Raw genomic sequence first — 18,888 nt, 5'->3', positions numbered from 1 at the left:
TCAGTTTGCACTTTTACAGCACTTCTCATTCAGAGATCTCAAGGTATATGACAAACACTTCTTACCATGGCTCACCATCCCTTGGGTACCAGAGATTTGGAATAAGGAATAACCAGGGGCCAGAAAGGACGGGAAACATACTTAATAGATGTTCCAGGAGGAGTTAGGTAAGAGAGTATAATTACCTGTACTGGAATTGGGCTACAATACCAGAAGTGAATGAGCTATCAGACTTCTGATGCAAGGAGGTGATACGAACACTCTGTCAGCTCAAATATAAAGGAGTATGGAGGTTGGTTTCATTGCCCATTTCACCGCATATATTTCTTATACTATTATGCATGAAAGTTTTATTTTTGAATTTCTCAAAAATCACTATTTCCAAGCTAGATGTCTCCTGCCAAGCCTGCATCCGATCCATCTTTTCGACATCATCTGCAGACATCTTCCCACTTGCCCCAAACTCCTGACCTTTCCCTCTTGCGCTGCCCCGAGCCTGCATAAGTGATGAGTAAGGGAATCTGTCCCCGCCGGGACTTCAGAGAAGACAGACGATGAAGTATTCTTCTTTGCGTCCTTCCCCTTTCCCTCCTTCCCTCATTTCCGACTTGGACTTCTCATAACCTTTCCAGGTGCTGCCTCCTTCCACATCTTTCCCCATCTCCCTTCTCTTCCCAGTTCAACCATCTCTGAAGACTTGGAGAAATTCAGGTTGATCAGAAAGCCCAGTTCCTATTGGATTGCACTCAGACCTGAGTCCTTTAAGCAAATCTAAGTGGACACAAACTTCACAATTCTCAAGTTCGGCAGTATATAATGGAGTCTTTTCTTGGTAATAAAATTTTAATTTCTGTTCTTGAGCTTCCATTTTTTCTGATACAGAAAAATGGATTCTCATTACTTGAAGGTAAACTGTCAACTTTTGTAATTTCTCAATCACTTCAGGTTAAAAAAAATTAGCTACTTTGGGGATTCCCTCCCCCCCTTTTTAAAAATAAACTTTACTGCTCCTCAGGTTGGTGTCAAGGTTTAGGAAGGGGACTGTTTACTCAAATGTCATTAGGTCACTCCCTGGCCTCTATCTGGTAAAGTTCTCTGCTGCCAGCCCCTGACGTGTACCTTGTGTTACCTGGTCTTTAGAACTGGCCACTTCTGCCCAGTGGCCTGCTGAGCTGTTGCCTTGGGCTTTTCACACCCTTGGTGGTTAGTTGCAAGGGAGAAGACTCCAGTTCTCACTCATACCACATTTTTAGTTCTCTTCTTTTATACCTGAACCCCTAGATTTTGAGCTTTATACTTAAGAATTAGATGCCTCTGATCTATTTTCTTTCTGACCCTCTAAACTCTCCTCCCACACTCCCTGGGAAAAGGATAGGTATAGGTTTGTAGCCCAAGGGATGGATGATGGGAAAAGGGAAAAACCATCCTAGTTAATGTCTCAATGTATCATCTCTCCAAATAAGCCAAATTCTTTGACTGGATATATTTTGAGTGCAAGGTAAAAAATGAAGAACTTATTAGAAATCATTTGTATTAGTCAAAGCTTTTAAAAAGGCATAGTATAGAACTTCTTATTTTCTTATAAGAACCAGTAGGATGTGTGTGTAGGGGTATAAGTAGAATCAGCTGAAGTTACCAGTGTGTTCCGACGAGAGAGGCTACACTCGGAAATCAAGGTTTTCCCTAGTTACAAGCAGAAAATCCCGTTTCATCAATTATCAGCCCATTATCACAGGTGAAATGCTAGACCAAGGTGACAAAATCGACAATAACATAACATCAGATTTGGTGATGGTGTATTTCAAGCAGAGGTCCCGAGGTCACCCACACTAAGAAGAAATATGTCATATCCACCCTCATGATATGACATTATTAGGTAGAAACATATGAGATTGCTTTTGCCAACCAGGAAAGGAGAAAAAATACCCCTCTGGTGCTAACACTTGTAGCTATCTGCATGCTTATAACCCTCAGCCCCTTGCCAGAGACACTGGAGATGCCAACTCCTATTGCTACTCAGGTGGCCCATTTGCACTTGATTCTTGCTCCTAGAAAACTTTGACATATTTTCTTTTGAATATCAGCATTTTTAAGATTTAACAGCTTAAAATCTTATGTTGGCTGAAACATTTCTGTCTTGCACAATTATCATTTTTTTTAGCTTTGCAACCCACATAATCAGAACAAAACTTACACTGCTTACCACCAAGATAGAGGGGGTAGACTATGTTTAAGGACAAAGGGAATGTCAATACCAGATAACTGAGTTGTGGAGGAGGGTCAGGGAGGAGGGGTCATGGTCAAATCAGAGGAAGTTAGGTGGTGCCTACTGAAGACCTCTTAAATTATCTGGGAGTGAGCTCAGACATGAACTCATTTCTGAGACCTTTTTTTTTTTTCATAAACTGCATACCTAGTAGTAAATTGCTTTTGGAAGCTGTATTAGTGTGTCTGGTCACCAAAGCAGTAAAGGCCCACTGATTAACTATACTTTCATCTTAGCATCCAACTCACGTATGAATGCAGCATGTTCTAAAGTAGTTCTGCTAAATACTTGCTCTGCCAGATGTTAAAAGACTAGTAATAACAAAATCCTCATTTACAGGTCACAGAAGCTAACCCTGGACGACTTAAATAAGAAAAGAAGGGTGAATTGAAGGACTGCATGAATTCACAGTCATGATGGGAATACTGACGAGCAGGTAGAGAAAACGATCAGGAGCTAAGGGAGGGGTAGGTGGCCAGAATCACAATCAAAATCATGCCACCGGTTCAGCCTGGTGGGGACAACACTGCCGCCACCTGCAGGCGCAACACTTCGCTTGCCTCACCAATGGCTCTGAACTTTGAACCTTGTGCCTCTCAGAGCCACCAGAATGAGTCATTACTGCTCCTGCTTCTCTGTCACTTACTCCGAGTCAGAGTCCCAGGGGAAGCAGCCAGCTGGCCCTGGTTTCCTCGAAGTAAGGCAGGGTGAGAGTGTTTGCCTTTTCACCTTCTGTAGTGAGAGACGGGCCTTGCCTCCCAGTAAGATTCACACAGTTGGGAATTCCCGAAACATAGGAAGGTGCTTCAGATGCCTGGCAGCCAAAAAAAAGATAAATGATAACAGGATGTTACATAGGAAAAGGCTCCATATCCAATTAATTTTGAGAAATGCCAGGTCTAACAGATTTCTTTACTACAGGGCCTTTAATGTGATTGCATGCATGGTGAATCTCCAAGAGAGATTATAGGACACCCTTCCTCTTTATCATCCTATGTGTGTGTTGCAGGGAATACATTTCATGAATCACTACTTTAAAGCAACAGGCAACAAGACTTTTTTTTTTTTTTTTCACACTTAACTTTAGCAAACCAGTCTCTTTATCAACACATGTTGTATTGCTAAGCATGCAAATTAGAACTGCAGTTTTGGAAACTTTCAGTCTGTACTGCTGCCTCACAGTTGGTTTGTTTCACAAGGAAAGTAGCATTACTACGTTAGCAGTACCCACCAGAGCTTTCCCCCCTTGAGGGGTGCAGGCTTGAGTTTAGTCTTGGAGGTTTATCACCGCCACAGGCTGTTCCTTAGCGACGCATCTCCATTTGTTCTTGGCGCATTTTCTGACTCGCCTGAAGCAGTTAATGCGGCTTTAGAAAATGTCTAAGAGAGTAGCTTATGTCTGAGAGACCCTGGTCCTGCCTACAGCAGAGGTGGAAGCTGCCAAGATTCGAATTCTCTGATAACTCAAAACAAATGTCCTGCTTGGTTTTATAAATGCAACAATGTAAGAACGCATAATTCAACAACCAAACAATGAATGACCTTTAAGCCATGCTCAGCATAGGAAATTGCTCCTATCTGTATTCATAGATGATGTCTAAACTTTAGGTCAGAGTCATATTTTATTTGAAGATTGGTAAATTGGAGATCATAGCTTCGCATGCAAATCCAGGCCTTAGCTCCCTAGGCAGTATATGTAAATATGCGTTATGTGCTTGACCTAAATCAGCACTGAAAGTCAATTTTTAAAAAAATTCCATCATTTAAGTTTCTCTTTTCAAACCTCTGTACTTACCACTCTCTCCGTATCGTTCAACTTTTGTAAAATACAAAGCTAACACTATGAGTTAGAGCCACTTATTCAAAAAATATGTATTTGGGGTCTGTGATGTGAAAGACCTTATGCTAGGTGTAGGGGATAAAATAGTAAATAAGACATGTTTCATGCCTGTTAGAGCTTACACTTAAACTGTGGATTTGTTTGTTCATTTAGAAGAATTTCTTAAGTTTTACTATAATCCAGGCACTGAGCTAGGAGCTCAGGATAAAAGAGTGAACAAGAAAATAAAAGTTTCTGTTCTTGGGAACATAGATGTAGTCAGGGAGACTGACATGAAGTCACACATTGCATAATTATTTATAGACTCATGCTTGCAGTCAGAGGCACAAAGGATAAGACCACAAGCGATGAGGATATGATGGAACACATTCTCTGAGGAAGGACTTGTGAGCTGTGCTCTGAGCAGGAATAAACGTGATGGAGACATGATGGGGCATGTGCAGGTCAAAATTAGTGTTTTGCAGCAGAAGAGACTTTTGTTGGTATCAGGAGAAGAGTGGCCCAAAGTGGGAGAAGCGGGCAGGGCCTTGGAGACCAGGAGATAATTTTGGTCTTAATGCTAAGTGCAATGGACGGGCACAGAGGAGGTTTCATCAGGGAAGTGACACAATCAAATATGCAGTTTCGAAAGACCACTTTGGCCCTACATGTTGAGTGGTGTGTAGGGGTAATAATGGAGGCCGAAATACCAGTTGGGATTTTATTCCACTAATCGAAGTGGGAAATAATGCTCGGTTGGACTAAAGTAGGGGTGGAAGAGATGATGGTAAGCGATGTATAGATAAAAGAGATATAAAGAAATCTGACACAGTAGGACTTCATGCTTAATTGGATGCAAGAGGTATTTAGGAGAAAGTCAAGTAGATTGCCAAAGGCAATGTGGTGGACCAAATGTTGTAAGAGACTATGGAGGCCCTTGGCTAGTCACTGGGTGTCAGCAAAGTCATATACAAAGAAGCTCATGACCTCAAGTTGTACATGGTTTATTTGAATAGATATAAATACTGAGAAGTTAGCTCACAGTCAAGGCCGTATACACCAGGCATCAAGTGAGTGATGCATGCACTGTGGGTTGCAGGTGTTCACAGGTCACTTGTAGATAGAGCTAGCCAGGGAAAATGTCATCAACAGATGACACCAGCTGGACTTGGGCAAAGAAAGGGAGAAGAGCAATCCCGCTGGAGAGAACACATGGGAGAAGGCGAGGAGGAAGTAAGGATAGATGTCACATGCATAGGGAGTACCAACTAGACCAGTTGTATCAAAATAGGAGATTTGGAGGAAAAGTGGTAAGTTTTGAAGAGTAGGTGGGGGACAGTGATGGGGCTTCAGAATTTCTATAAAAAATTCACAAACATTGTTTTACCTGGATCATCATGAGTAGGCTCTAAATCTGGTGCAATAGGAAAAGCTCAAGTTCTAGGTCTTCTCTGACTTTCTCTACAATGGAATCCTTTTTCTCTCGGCTTTATTGAGATGTAATTGACATATAGCACTGCGTAAGTTTAAGGTGTAGAATGTGTCGATTTGATGCACTTACTTATTGAGAAACGACTACCACCATAGTGTTAGCTGATACCCCCATCTCTTCACATACCGTTTCTTTCTTGTGGTGAGAACATTTAAGATCTATTTTCTTAGCAACTTCCAAATACATAATACAGTATTATTAACTATAGTCACGATGCTGTACATTAGATCTCAGAACTTATTCGTTTTATAACTGTCAGTTTGTACCCTTTGACCAATGTCTCCTCATTTACCCCACCTCCCAACCCTGGCAACCACCGTTCTACTTTCCGTTTCTATATGTTTGGTTTTGTTTTAGATTCCACATGTAAGTGATATCATGCAGCATTTGTCTTTCTCTGACTTATTGCACTTAGCATTATGTCTTCCAGGCCCATCCATGTCACAAATGGCAGGATTTCTCAAGGCTGAATAGTATTTCACTGATGTGTACCACATCTTCTTTATCCATTCATCTGCTGACAGACACTTGGGTTGTTTCCATATCTTGGCTATTATGAATAATGCTGCAATGAACGTGGTGATGCAGATATCTCTTCAAGATCTTGTTTTCATTTCCTTTGGATACATACCAAGAAGTGGGATTGCTGGATCCTCTGGTAGTTCTATTTTTAATTTTTTGAGGAACTTTTATGCTGTTTTCCATAATGGCTGTACAAATTTACATGCACAAGGGTTCCCTTTTCTTCACATCCTCACCAACACTTGTTATTTCTTGTCTTTTTGATCCTAGCCAGCCTAACAAGTGTGAGATGATATCTCAATATGGTTTTGATTTTCATTTCCCTGATGTCCCTGATAATTAGTGATGTTGAATACATTTTCATGTGCCTGTTGGCCATTTGTATATCATCTTTGGAAAAATATCTATTTAGGTTCTTTGCCCATTTTTAAATTAGATTATTTAATGTTTTGCTATTGAGTTGTGATTCCTTATATGTTTTAAAAATTAATCCCTTACCAGGTATATGATTTGCAAATATTTTCTCCCATTCTGTAGGTTGCCTTTTCATTTTGTTGATCACTTCTTTTGCTGTGCAGAAGGTTTTTAGTTTGATGTAGTCCTACTTGTTGATTTTTGCTTTTGTGGCTTGTGCTTTTGGTGTCAAATCCAAAAAAATCATTGCCAAAGTCTATGTCAAGGAGCTTTTTCCCTATGTTTTCTTCTAGGAGTTTTATGGTTTCAGTTCTTATGTTTAAGTTTTTAATCAATTTCCAGGTAACTTTTTGAGTGTTGTAAGATAGGGGTCCAGTTTTATTCTTCTGCATGTGAATCCAGTTTTTCCAACACCATTTATTGAGGAGACTATGATTTTCCCATTGAGTACTCTTGGCTCCCTTGTCAAATATTAGTTGACCACATATGCAAGGGCTTATTTCTGGGCTCTCAGTTCTGTTCCATGGGTCTGTGTGTCTTATTATTATGCTAGTGCCATACTCTTTTGATTACTATAGCTGTGCTGTTGAATTCAATTTGCATATCTTTTGTTGAGAATTTTTGCATCTATATTCATCAGTGATATTAGTCAGTAGTTTTTTTAACCTTATAGTGTCCTTATCTGGTTTTGGTATTGAGGTTATACTGGCCTTGTAAAATGAATTTGGGAGTGTTCCCCTTTTCAGTTTTTTGGAAGAGTTTGAGAAGGATTGCTGTTAATTATTCTTTAAATGTTTGGTAGTATTCACCAGTAAAACAACCGTCTGGTCCTGAGCTTTTTTGTTGTTGAGAGGTTTTTGATTACTGATCCAGTTTCCTTACTTGTTATTGGTCTGTTCAGATTTTCTGTTTCTTCCTGATTCAGTCTTGATTGGTTGTATATTTCTAGGGCTTTATATATTTCTCCTATGTTATCCAATTTAGCATATAACTGGTTCATATTAGTTTCTTATGATCCTTTGTATTTCTGTGGTATCAGTTGTAATGCTTCCTCTTTCATTTCTGATTTTATTTATTTAAGTACTCTTTTTTCTTGGTTAGTCTAGCTAAAGTTTTGTCAATTTTGATTATCTTAAAAAAACCCAGGTCTTAGTTTTGTTTGAAATATCACACCCTCAGAGAAGTTGTCCTTGTCATCCATCCTCAAGCAGGCTTTCCTTGTTATTGTTCATCATATGCTCCTGTGTATTTCCCTCACACTGTTAAGCACAACCTGCAAATGTTCCAAATGTTCACTTGTTTAATATCCGCCTTGTCCACTAGAATGCAAACTCCAGGACTGGAGGGTTTTGTGTGATGCCCTTTGTATCCTTGATGCTTAAAGCAGTGCCCGCTTGGGGCTCAGTACACACTGGGATGAAAAGGAGATAATGAGTATGATAAAAAAGCAGGAGTAGGGAATTTCCAGAAATGAGGGCAGATCCTGATACATTTACTGAGGGAAAATATGGCTCATTTTGGGTTTGCCAGGCAATTCCTGAGCTCTGCTCAAAAACAAGCACATGGAAAACAATATCCAAGTCTTTTCATAGCCTCTGAAAATTTGAAAACCCTTGTTAAGGCTCCTCTTGGAATAAAGTTATGCAAATATTTGGGATGTTCAAAGTGTAAATATTCACAGTGTTTAAAATACTTTTTTTGGGGGATAAATTTATTTATTAACTTACTTATTTTTGGCTGTGTTGGGTCTTCGTTGTTGCACACAGGCTTTCTCTAGTTGTGGTGAGCAGGGCTTACTCTTCGTTGCGGTGCAGGGCCTTCTCATTCTGCTGGCTTCTCTTGTTGTGGAGCATGGGCTCTAGGCACGCAGGCTTCAGTAGTTGCAGCATGCGGGCTCAGTAGTTGTAGCTTGCGGGCTCTGGAGCACCGAGCTCAGTAGTTGCGACTCATGGGCTTAGTTACTCCGCAAGCATGTGGGATCTTCCTGGACCAGGGCTCGAACCCCTGTCCCCTGCATTGGCAGGCAGATTCTTAACCACTGAACCATCAGGGAAGCCCCTAAAATACTTTTCTAATTAACCATTTTATGAGATGTCTTTACTTTCATGCTCAACTTTTCCACTTATCTTTTAATGCGTTAAATAACTCTTCCATTCAACTTTCCTCTGAAAGCATTGCTAGTTAATACTGACTGTAAAATTGGGTTTTACTAAACATTGTGAGTATGAGGAGATTACATCCTGGTCCACAGGGCCCAAGAGGGAACATGGTGTTCCTTCCACCCATGGTTGCAGCTTCCTATTCTTCCAGGATAGAAACTTCCTTGTGACTCTCTTCCTGGGCACGGCTTGTCTCTTGGGCTCTGGGGTCTACTGTGCTGGAGAGAGGGTGAGTTCTGCTGTCAAGATTGAATGTTACCCCACCTCTAAAGTAATCCTGCTGTGCATGGGAGTATTGTCTGAGCCTCAGAATATCTAGTGAGTTCTGGATACAGACTCTTGCTGGGGAGTAGACCCTAAAGACCCCACCAGCTTGTTTATTACAGCTCACAGACAGTGAAGCCAAACTGTCTGGGTTTGAATCTCAGTTTTTCTACTTGCTTGCAGGGTGACTTAGCAAATTACTCAACCCCTCTGTGCCTTGATTTCCTCACTAAAAAAGGAGGATGATGATTATTGTACCTACTTCAGGGAGATATGCTGTGAGGATGAAATGAGATAATATACATCAGTCCCTTAGAAAAGTGTCTGGCACACAGTAAATGCTTAATTAATGTTACCAATTATAGTTGTAGGCTGAGTATACGGGCATCTTTGTTCCTACACAGCTCTTTTAACTAAGCCCGTTTCATCCATTAATACCCATGTTTTTATAAACAGCATTCAGATTATAACCTGTCCCTGTTGGTCTGCCCACTTGTCTCTCATCTGAACAGGTTGTTTACCCTACTTTCATTTGGGTTCCACACCCTGCTATACACTGACAACTTCGCTTGACTTGCTTTCTTGCCCACGACCTTGAAAGGTCTTCCTGGGATACGACTGTTTATATCACAGCTTACCTGCCCTCCACACTCACTGCCCTTCCACACACTCCCTCATCCTCTGGGGCCACCAGGACATGAGACCTTCCCTGATTAGTGAGGAGTGATGATGTAGGACCCTGGTCCTTTGCCCTACGAGCGACCTTTTCATCAATTCCTAAATCTTTAGTACTGAGCTGAAATAAAATGAGTGGCACTACGTGTCATGGTGGGAAATGACATGGCCTTACCCTGAAGAGGACACCTAGCCATCCAGGTGGTTATCCAGAGGAGGAAAGGGGACTAGGTTTGTATTTCAACATGGCCCCTTATGGTCTTAGCTTCCTTCTCTCTCTCCGTATCTCCATCTGCCTCACCTTTGACAGTGTTTTGGGGGGTGGCCTTGTCTGAGGCTGACCCATTGGATTCTACACCAAATTGGAATCAGACACTGGCGTGGATTCTTCGCCCTTGGTTGAGCATGTCGCAAATGGCCTCATATTCATGGGAGCGATGTTGCCATAATCCAGAAAATAATCAGGAATTTCCTGGTGCACTGTCGAGGAATGTGTCTGGTCTTCTCCCCGAAAGTTATTCAGTCCTTTGCTGTTGAGATGGTTTTCACTGTTGTTCAATTTTCTGTCAGCATACTCATTCTGCTCTGTGTTTCCATTTAAAACTTCACATTTTTCCGGGAGAATAATGCTCGACCCATCATTTTGGTTGTCAGTGACTGGGAAGCATTGCTGGTGATTAACACAGCTGAAGCTCCCGCAAAATTTTTCATGTGGCGTTTACTGCACGTTGGGGTTTACAGAACAGTGGGCTGCTCTTTAACAAACGTGATACACTGTGCTGTGGACTCACCATGAATCAAGGATTGCTGAGGCTTCTGAGTTTTCTCCGAAATGTCACTGCTTCATCTATGCTGGTGGTAAGAATGTATGAGGATAAGGAGAGGAGTTTCATCCACCTTAGGCTGCACACAACATATTGAGATGATAAATTCCTGGTTAATTTTCTTACCCTGGCTCTGTGAAAACTCTTAGCTCGAATCTGCTGCAGTTCTTTTAAAAATTCCCTGGCAGTCCTGGAAGCCAGGAAAGATTTATTTTCAAGCAAGAATTTTGGTATCTGAATTGTTGAGTCCCTTATTTAATTATAATAACACATTGTTTAAATTAAATTTCCTTTGAAAATAAAATAAGCATTTAAATGAAGGGGAAAATACTATGTCATAGTAGACAAAGTTTGAGAGACTGAAAACCCTATTTAAGAAAAAATTCTAAAGCCTTTGTGAAACCCTCCTCCCACTGGTCAACCTGCTCACACCATGGCTTTCATCTGAGAGCATTTCTCTACTCTCCACCAGAGCTAAGGCTAGGAGAGATGTATTTTTATAAAGCCAAGCCAGGCCTCATATAAGGGTCCTACAGGACTGTAATGAGGCCATTTAGACATGTTAGAGTTCAGTGTTTAACTTGATAACCAGAGGGTGTCAGTTTCCCTACTTAAAAAATGCCATATTTTGGGGGAAGAAGACCTTTCTCCAAAGAAGACATACGGATGACCAACAGGCACATGAAAAGATGCTCAACATCACTAATTATCAGAGAAATGCAAATCAAAACTACAATGAGGTACCACCTCACGTGACTCTGAATGGCCACCATCAAAAAAAATGTTTACAAATAATAAATGCTGGAGAGGGTGTGGAGAAAATGGAACCCTCCTGCACTGTTGGTGGGAATGTAAATTGGTGCAGCCACTACGGAAAACAGTATGGAGGTTCCTCAAAAAACCAAAAATGGAGTTGCCATACGATCCTGCAATCCCACTCCTGGGCATATATCTGGAGAGAACCATAATTCGAAAAGATACATGCACCCTAATGTTCATTGCAGCAATATTTATAATATCCAAGACATGGAAACAACCTAAGTGTCCATTGACAAATGAATGGATAAAGAAGACGTCATATATGTATATATACATATATATATGTTATATAACATATACACTTACACACAGTGGAATACCACTCAGTCATAAAAAAGAATAAAATAATGCCATTTGCAGCAACATGGATGGACCTAGAGATTATCATACTAAGTGAAGTAAGAAAGGGAAAGGCAAATACCTTATGATATCATTTATCTGTGGAATCTAAAATATGACACAAATGAACCTATCTACAAAACAGAAACAGATTTGCAGACATAAAGAACAGACCTGTGGTTGCTGGAGGGTGGGGTGGTAGGGGACGAGTGAATTGGGAGTTTGGGATTAGCAGATGCAAACTAGTATATATATAGGATGGAAAAACAATAAAATCCTACTGTATAGCACAGGGAACTATATTCAATATACTGTGATAAACCATAATGGAAAAGAATATGAAAAAGAACGTATATATGTGTAGAACTGAATCACAGTAGAAATTAACACAACATTGTAAATCAACTATACTTCAGTAAAATAAATGTTAAAAAATGCCATTTTGGGCTGCATACATTAAGCATATTGCAGTCCAGGTGAGAATCTGTAGCAGTTAGCTGTAGCCCATCAAATGGTGGACAAAACAGATTGCAATTCGAGCAGCGGTGGTTATAAGTACACACTGTTAGCTAAATTCCTTCCTCCCTATTCCCTCTTTTGTTTTTCCCTCCCTGTTACTCTCCCTCCCTCCCTTCCTTTCATCCTTCCATGTTAGACATTTTCCTCAGGATGGGAGGGGTTGGTAACCTTGCAAGTAGATTTGGGGGGTAAAAGATAAAAAAAACACTTTCTATTACTCTCTGAATACTCCTGACACCAAATGTGTGGGTTTTTCTACACCAAGTAACTCTCTGGTTCTCTGTGGATTCTGACTGGGTGTCCTACAGTTTAACTCAATTCTGACACTAACTGCCCAGAGTTAGTGCAGACCCTACAAGACTGCCCCCACTCCAGATGCCAATGGCAAGTCCCAGGTTGTCACTTGTACTTTTGACCAACCAGTTTGAAAGCGGGGCTTCCCACGACCCTCCCCTCAGGTACAATAATTTGCTAGAACTGCTCACAAAACTCAGGGGAACCTTTATTTAACTGTATCATAGTGGATGTTTTGAAGGATACAGGAGAACATCCAGATGAAACAGTACATAGGGCAATTTATGGGGAAGGGACACAGAGCTTCCATACCCTCTCAGCACCTCCATGTGTACGCCAACCCGGAAGCTCTCTGAACCCTATAGTTTAGAGATTTTTTAATGGAGGCATCATCACATAAGCACGATTGATTATTAACTCAATCTCCAGCCCTTCTCCCCTCCCAAAAGGATGTGAAGGGTGTGGCCAAAAGTTCCAAGCTTCTGATCATGCCCGGTCTCTCTGGTGATCAGCCCCTATCCAGGAGCCACCGAGAGTCACCTCACTAGTACAAAAGATGGTCCTATCACCCAGGAAACTACACGGGCTCTGTGTCAAAAACCAGGGTCAAAGACTAACTATTAGAACAAAAGATGCTCCTAGTACCCTTGTCACTCAGGAAGTTACAAGAGATTTGGGAGCTCTGTTTCTGGAACTGGGGGCAGAGACCAAGTATACATATTTCTTATTATGTCACAGGGAGTCTGAGAGCTAAACTTTATTTTAATGATTCTCTTTGCCCCAAGCAGTCCAAGGCAGGGCAATAGACATGTGTCACAGTCACCCTTGAAGTTTGGGTCAGTCCAAGGCTTGACTGATTCATGCCCTGCAGTGGCCACTTGAGCCTGTGGCTCATGCCAAGCCCAGGAGCTCTGAGACTAGCTTCAGAGAGAGAGGTGAAACTCCCCGACTGAGTCCTCCAGCTGTGTGACTCCCCATGGCTCAGCCTTGTTTCTGTTAGTGAGGCCCTGCTGCCAGGAAGCCTGCACAGCTGAACGGAAGAGTTGCCACAAAATTCGTCTTTATTATCGCTTTCCCTGTAGTGTAGATATTTGGAGTTTACTGAGTGATCACATCAGATTTTACAGTTTACATGCGTGCCAGCTGTCCTGGATGATCTTTCTAGTATAAAACATTCAACAAAATGCCTGTGTGGGAAATGCTGCCCTGGAGCTTTGGATGGCAAAGAGATGAGGTTGGAAATGAAGTGTACCCACAAGAAGCTTCTAATGTAGTGCAGGGGTAAAATATACCTCTAAGACCAAGGGGAAAATGGTGTGTACTTTACGAGAAGCAAAGAGAAAAGGGAGTAAGATATAAAAGTAGAGAGCAAGGAAAAATTGATTTCATTTGGAAGAGCCAGGGGAAACTTCCTTTAAAATGTGGTGATATAGGGAGGGTGGGAAAGAGACGCAAGAGGGAGGAGATATGGGGATATATATATATATATATATATATATATATATATATATATATATATATATATATATATCTGATTCACTTTGTTATAAAGCAGAAAATAACACACAATTGTAAAGCAATTATACTCCAATAAAGATGTTAACACCCCCCCCCAAAATGTGGTGATTAAATCTGGTCTAGCAGACTAGGTAGAATTTGAACACATATAAGTGGGTGGTACATGGGATTATAAGTTAAGGGGGGCATTCCCAGGCACACAGAGGAAACAGGGGAGTGAGAGGATGGGAGCAACTGTCTGGCTTGACTGCAGTGGTGGTGCAGAGATGAAAACTTGGTTGGAGAGGTCATTTGGGGAGAGATTGTTACCTAGTAAGTGCTCACTGCCCAATGCGCATAGGAGCTAACACTATGGCACTGGCTTTTGAGAAAAGAAAGAGCTTTATTGCAAGGTCAACTGGTCAACTGGAGAGAGGAAGCAAGGCTCTCAAATCTGTCCCCCTGATCCAGGGTTTCAGGCAAAATTTAAGAGGTTAGGGGAATTTCAAACTTGGAAGATGATTGGCTAGTCTTGAATCAGCCCACAGAAGCTACTTGTGCTGCTGGAAACCGGATTCTCCTTATTGAAGGACATCTCGCCTCATAAAGGGCTCTGGTGGCAACATTTCTGTTCTTTGAATTCCATAGACTGAAGATTCTTGGTTCTGGGGTCATGCTAGAGATGTGGGTTCCCGTCTTGCACATGCACAGCTCAGTCTCTGTAAAATGAGTCCAGGTTAAATTAATCAACTACCTGTTTCAGGAAAGCAAAACCAGTTAAGCTGATCAATGTTTTACACACTGTTTTAAGATGCTGCTGGACTTTGGCTGTAAGTGAAGGAGTTGAAGCAACATGAGTGCCAGGATAATAATTTGGGTAAATTTCAGGCAGGCTGGAAAAGTAGATTCGGCTTGAGTTGGCTGGGTTTGTGTTCTTCAACAAACTTTTCATCTCCATCTTGTGAGGAACCTAAAATGCCCCCTCAGGTAGTGTCTTGCTGTAGCCATCTTCTTCTTATATTCAGCCAGACTCCTTTCCTTGCCCAGGACAAACACTTTGCATCTTGTTCTGTAACTGCCGTGTTCACCATTGTATTTCTGTCACCTGCCAGGCACTTTGAGGAGTAAGAGGTATAAACTATTAGGTATAAAATAAACTATTGTACCAGGATATATTGAACAACATGGGGAATGTAGCCAGAATTTTATAATAACTCTAAATGGAATATAACCTTTAAAAATTGTGAATCACTATATTGTACACCTATAACTTATATAATATTGTACATCAACTATACTTCAATTAAAAAATCTACTTTACTTTGGGGTTTTAACATTTTCTCCATATCTGTTAAACATGAAATGATTACAAATTTCAGGAAAGCCAGCGGTCTTGGATAAACAAAAAGCACTAAGGTATTTTCAAAATGGCAACAATCGTTATTGCTCTTTGGGAGGGCACATGGAGCAAATTTGTTCTGGAGTTTGTCTCACTGAATTTTATTTTGTTTATTTTATTTATTTCTTATTTTGGGTGTGTGTCTGTCTGTACTTTTAGGCAACAGCTCTCCTGTAAGACAAGATAGCAGCAGACTGTTTATTGTAGATCTCAGCTTAAGGTGCAGATGTTTTGGCTCAGTTAATAATAAACCATAACCTATTTTTAATTTTAGTTCACCAAGTAATAGGAAAATATAGCAATTTTTTGAATGTGCTCTTGGGGAGAGAGAGAGACTGAGAGACAGAGAGAGAGAGACTCACTAGATAATGGATGGTTCTGGTTAGGTCCTAGGCCAGCTTTAAGACATTGCCAGGAAAATGTCCTTGTTTCCCTTTCCATCATCACGCCCTGTCAGGACTTTCACCATTTCCTCTCTCATTCCCTTGATTCCTTTCCCTGGTGTGGACCCTGCCTGAGTCTGGGATGTGTTTTTCTGTTGGAGTCAACATCTTTGCCTTGAATGTCAGGCCTCAGGGTGAGCGGTGCCCCACACCTCCTCCTGCCTGGCTAGCCTGCTGGAGCCCTGAGAACTTTGAGTGCAGCATTAGTCCAACCTTCAGGTCAAGAGATTTCTACCTTCCAAAGTGAAAATCACTTGCTCTGATTCCTAGAAATGCACAGTAACAGACACCCTGTGCTAGGAATGGGCCTGTGAGTAGGTGACATGCCACCCGGACCCCGGGCCCAACAAGAGCAGCGCCTCTGCTGGCACATGTGTCTGAGTGGGTAGGAGGGGGGACAGCCCAGGGCAGGGGCTTGGGGGCAGCAGCGTGTTTCTGCCCCCAGTGGGCTAGTGTACCCTTACCTACTGCTGGTGAGCCACGTACAGCCCTTTGAACAAGGTAACCACATGCACTGCCTCAAGTCTGGCTCCTGATTATTATGTATGCTTGCCTAGATGTGATTCAGAGAATGATGATGATGACGATAGAAAAACCCAAATGGTCAGTACTTAAGTGACGGGGATTGTGCTGAACATTTATAAACATCGTCTCTCTTAATTCCTACAACAATTCCATCAGAGAGGGACTTCTGTTATTCTCATTTTATGTTAGAGAACTAAGGTGCAGAGAAGTTAAGTAACTCATCCAACATCATACAGTTAGAAAGAGTTGGGGCTAGGTTTCAAACCAGTTTGGTCTCAGTTTTGAGCCACTCTTAATCAACTCTGCTAAGTTAAGTTAAACCAAAGAAATCTAATGTCCAGGTGCTGAGGGTTGGTAGTATGGGCACGTATTTGTGTTGTGTGTGTACGTGTGCATGCCTGTGTCTTTGTGTTCATGTCTATGTATAGATCTATAAGTGTATTGCTTGTATATGCAAGTGTGTCTTTGCCTATGTGTGCATGTTTATGTGTGCTGTGTGCCTGCATACATACATGATTTGTGTGCATGTGTTTATTTGTCAACATATGGGTTTTCGTGTGTACATATGTATGAATGTGTACGCATGAGCGCATATGTGTGTGATTTTATAGCCCAGCAAAAATGCAGCTGAGAAAGAACCTTGCTAAAAATGAAAGCTTGTTGTTTAAGTCATGTGCACCCATTTTCTATAGAAAATGGCTGTAGGACATGCTAAATCATAGTCCATCTTGATTAAATGGTTTGGGGTCCCGGAGCAGAGCCAGAGGGCATGAGGTGTGCTGTGTAGGGGCCGTGTCCTCTCCAGCAGCCCATGCATCCCCACTTCTGATAGTTCTGAATCTGGGGTGCTTTGGCTATATTTTTTCTAGGTTGGGCTAATTTTCTTATTTGGGGACATGGAGCATTTCTTGAGTAAATTCAAGCAAGTTATTTGGATTCTTCCCTTTTATCCTTCAATCAAATGCACCCTTTTCCAGGACAGTCCTTATAAACACAGACAGGCCTCGAGAGGTGATTATAAAGCTATGTGAGGCCATCATAGGATGGGGGCCTCATAATTCCACTGTGGGTTTAAGAAATGTCAAGTGGCAGAAACCTGGGAATACTCTTCTTTTCTTAAGCCAGTAGAATGCAATTATAACATGACTCACATATGAACGCATGGGTTCATATGTGTCCTCACGTGCATGTGTACGGATCATGGGTTCTTCAACATTTTGGCAGAATGTTTAAAGTCAAGACACTGTGCTGGGTGCTGGGACCTGCACACCAGTTAGGAAACACTTGGTGGCAGGTTACAAAATATCAGTTGGGTACCAAGATTGGGGAGCCATGGGAGCAGTGGGCCTGCACAAGGGTGAGTATTTTATCACTGGCGTGGTTTAGAATTGCTGGTGCATAGTGATGCTAAAAAGCAGATGGACTTTTAGTTGGTTTTATTACTGTTTTTAAATTTTCTGTGGACTACACACTCCCCTACAGCCTGAATCTGGGACAGATTGGCCCTACTGCTCCCTCTACTTGGTACACCACTGCAAAACACCACCTAAACAATGAGGGAATTTCATCTTCTCATGAAATAAAGTCTGGTGTCACATGGTTTCAGGGTTGCTTTGGCAATTAAATAATATCAACAAAAATTCAGGATCTTTCATTCCTCTCAACATCCTGGCAACATCATCAGGCTTACTTCTCAGGACGCAAGAGGCCATTAGGTAGAGATAAGACAACGTCTGGCCCGAGAAGAGGTGTGCTTCCTCCCAATTTCTCTTAAAACAAGGAGGACAATTTTCCAGGGGGCCACTCCCTGAGGTCCCATTGGCCAGGGTTGGGTCACACAAACATGAACTAGTTCATGGGTTGACAAACTACTATAGACCATAGGTCGAATCTAGCCAGCCACCTGTTTTGGTTCAGTGTCCATAAATAAAGTGTTATTGGAATACAACCATGCTCAATTAATTATGCATTGACTAAGGCTGCTTTCACTGTACAATGGCTGATGCCACTCTGTAGAGAATACTTACTATTTACTGAAAATGTTTACTATCTGGCCCTTTATAGAAAGAGTTTGCTGACCTCTGAACTAGCTGAATAGATGGCTGGGGGCACCTGGCACTTTCAGCCTCTCTGGTGGGCTGCTTAGAGAGGTTTAGGTGACTTGGCTAAGGCCACTCAACAAGTGTCATAGACTCTGAGGGAAGATCTATTTGTTTTGTCAGTTTAATAACATGATAGCCAGGTAGTTTACCAGCAAAAGTGAGTTTATTTGGGAATAGCAGAGGAATTGCAATTTGAGATGTGCAAACTATGGTGGATCAGAGGCAAATCCAGAGAACCAGGAAGGAGAACTTGCTTTTATAGGGAAAAGGGGGGAGTTGGGAGGGGCTGTGATAACCAAAGGATCCATTGGAGGAAGCCTGGCCTCCAAAGTATAAAGACTTCTCATTGGTTGGGCTGCTACAGTCTCTGATTGGCTGGGCTGTCCTGAGGCAGAGAGTTTTCTTCTTCCTGTTGGATAGTAAGGTAAGGGCACCTTATTGTCAGAGATGTAGGCGTTTGTCTCTTCCTGTTTGGAGTAATTGACAGATGCATAGTGGGGTGTGAGAGCCGCCCCT

The 18,888-nt window shown here is 41.7% G+C and overlaps 1 protein-coding gene across 1 annotated transcript in view; it reads left to right on the top strand.

The window, feature by feature from the left end:
- LOC307188659 (uncharacterized protein) overlaps positions 1-2,702 on the top strand; it is a 272,424-nt gene extending 269,722 nt beyond the window's left edge. Inside the window, exon 4 of the transcript XR_013829034.1 lies at positions 2,606-2,702. The gene's annotated coding sequence lies outside the window, so the exon portion shown is untranslated. The remainder of the gene's footprint in view (positions 1-2,605) is intronic.
- The last annotated feature ends 16,186 nt before the right edge of the window (positions 2,703-18,888 follow it).

This window comes from Stenella coeruleoalba, assembly GCF_951394435.1.
Source record: "Stenella coeruleoalba genome assembly, chromosome: 7".
In the NCBI taxonomy this organism is placed as follows: Eukaryota; Metazoa; Chordata; class Mammalia; order Artiodactyla; family Delphinidae; genus Stenella; species Stenella coeruleoalba.
Note: the sequence above shows the minus strand (reverse complement) of the source record. Positions and strands in the feature narration are given on the sequence as shown.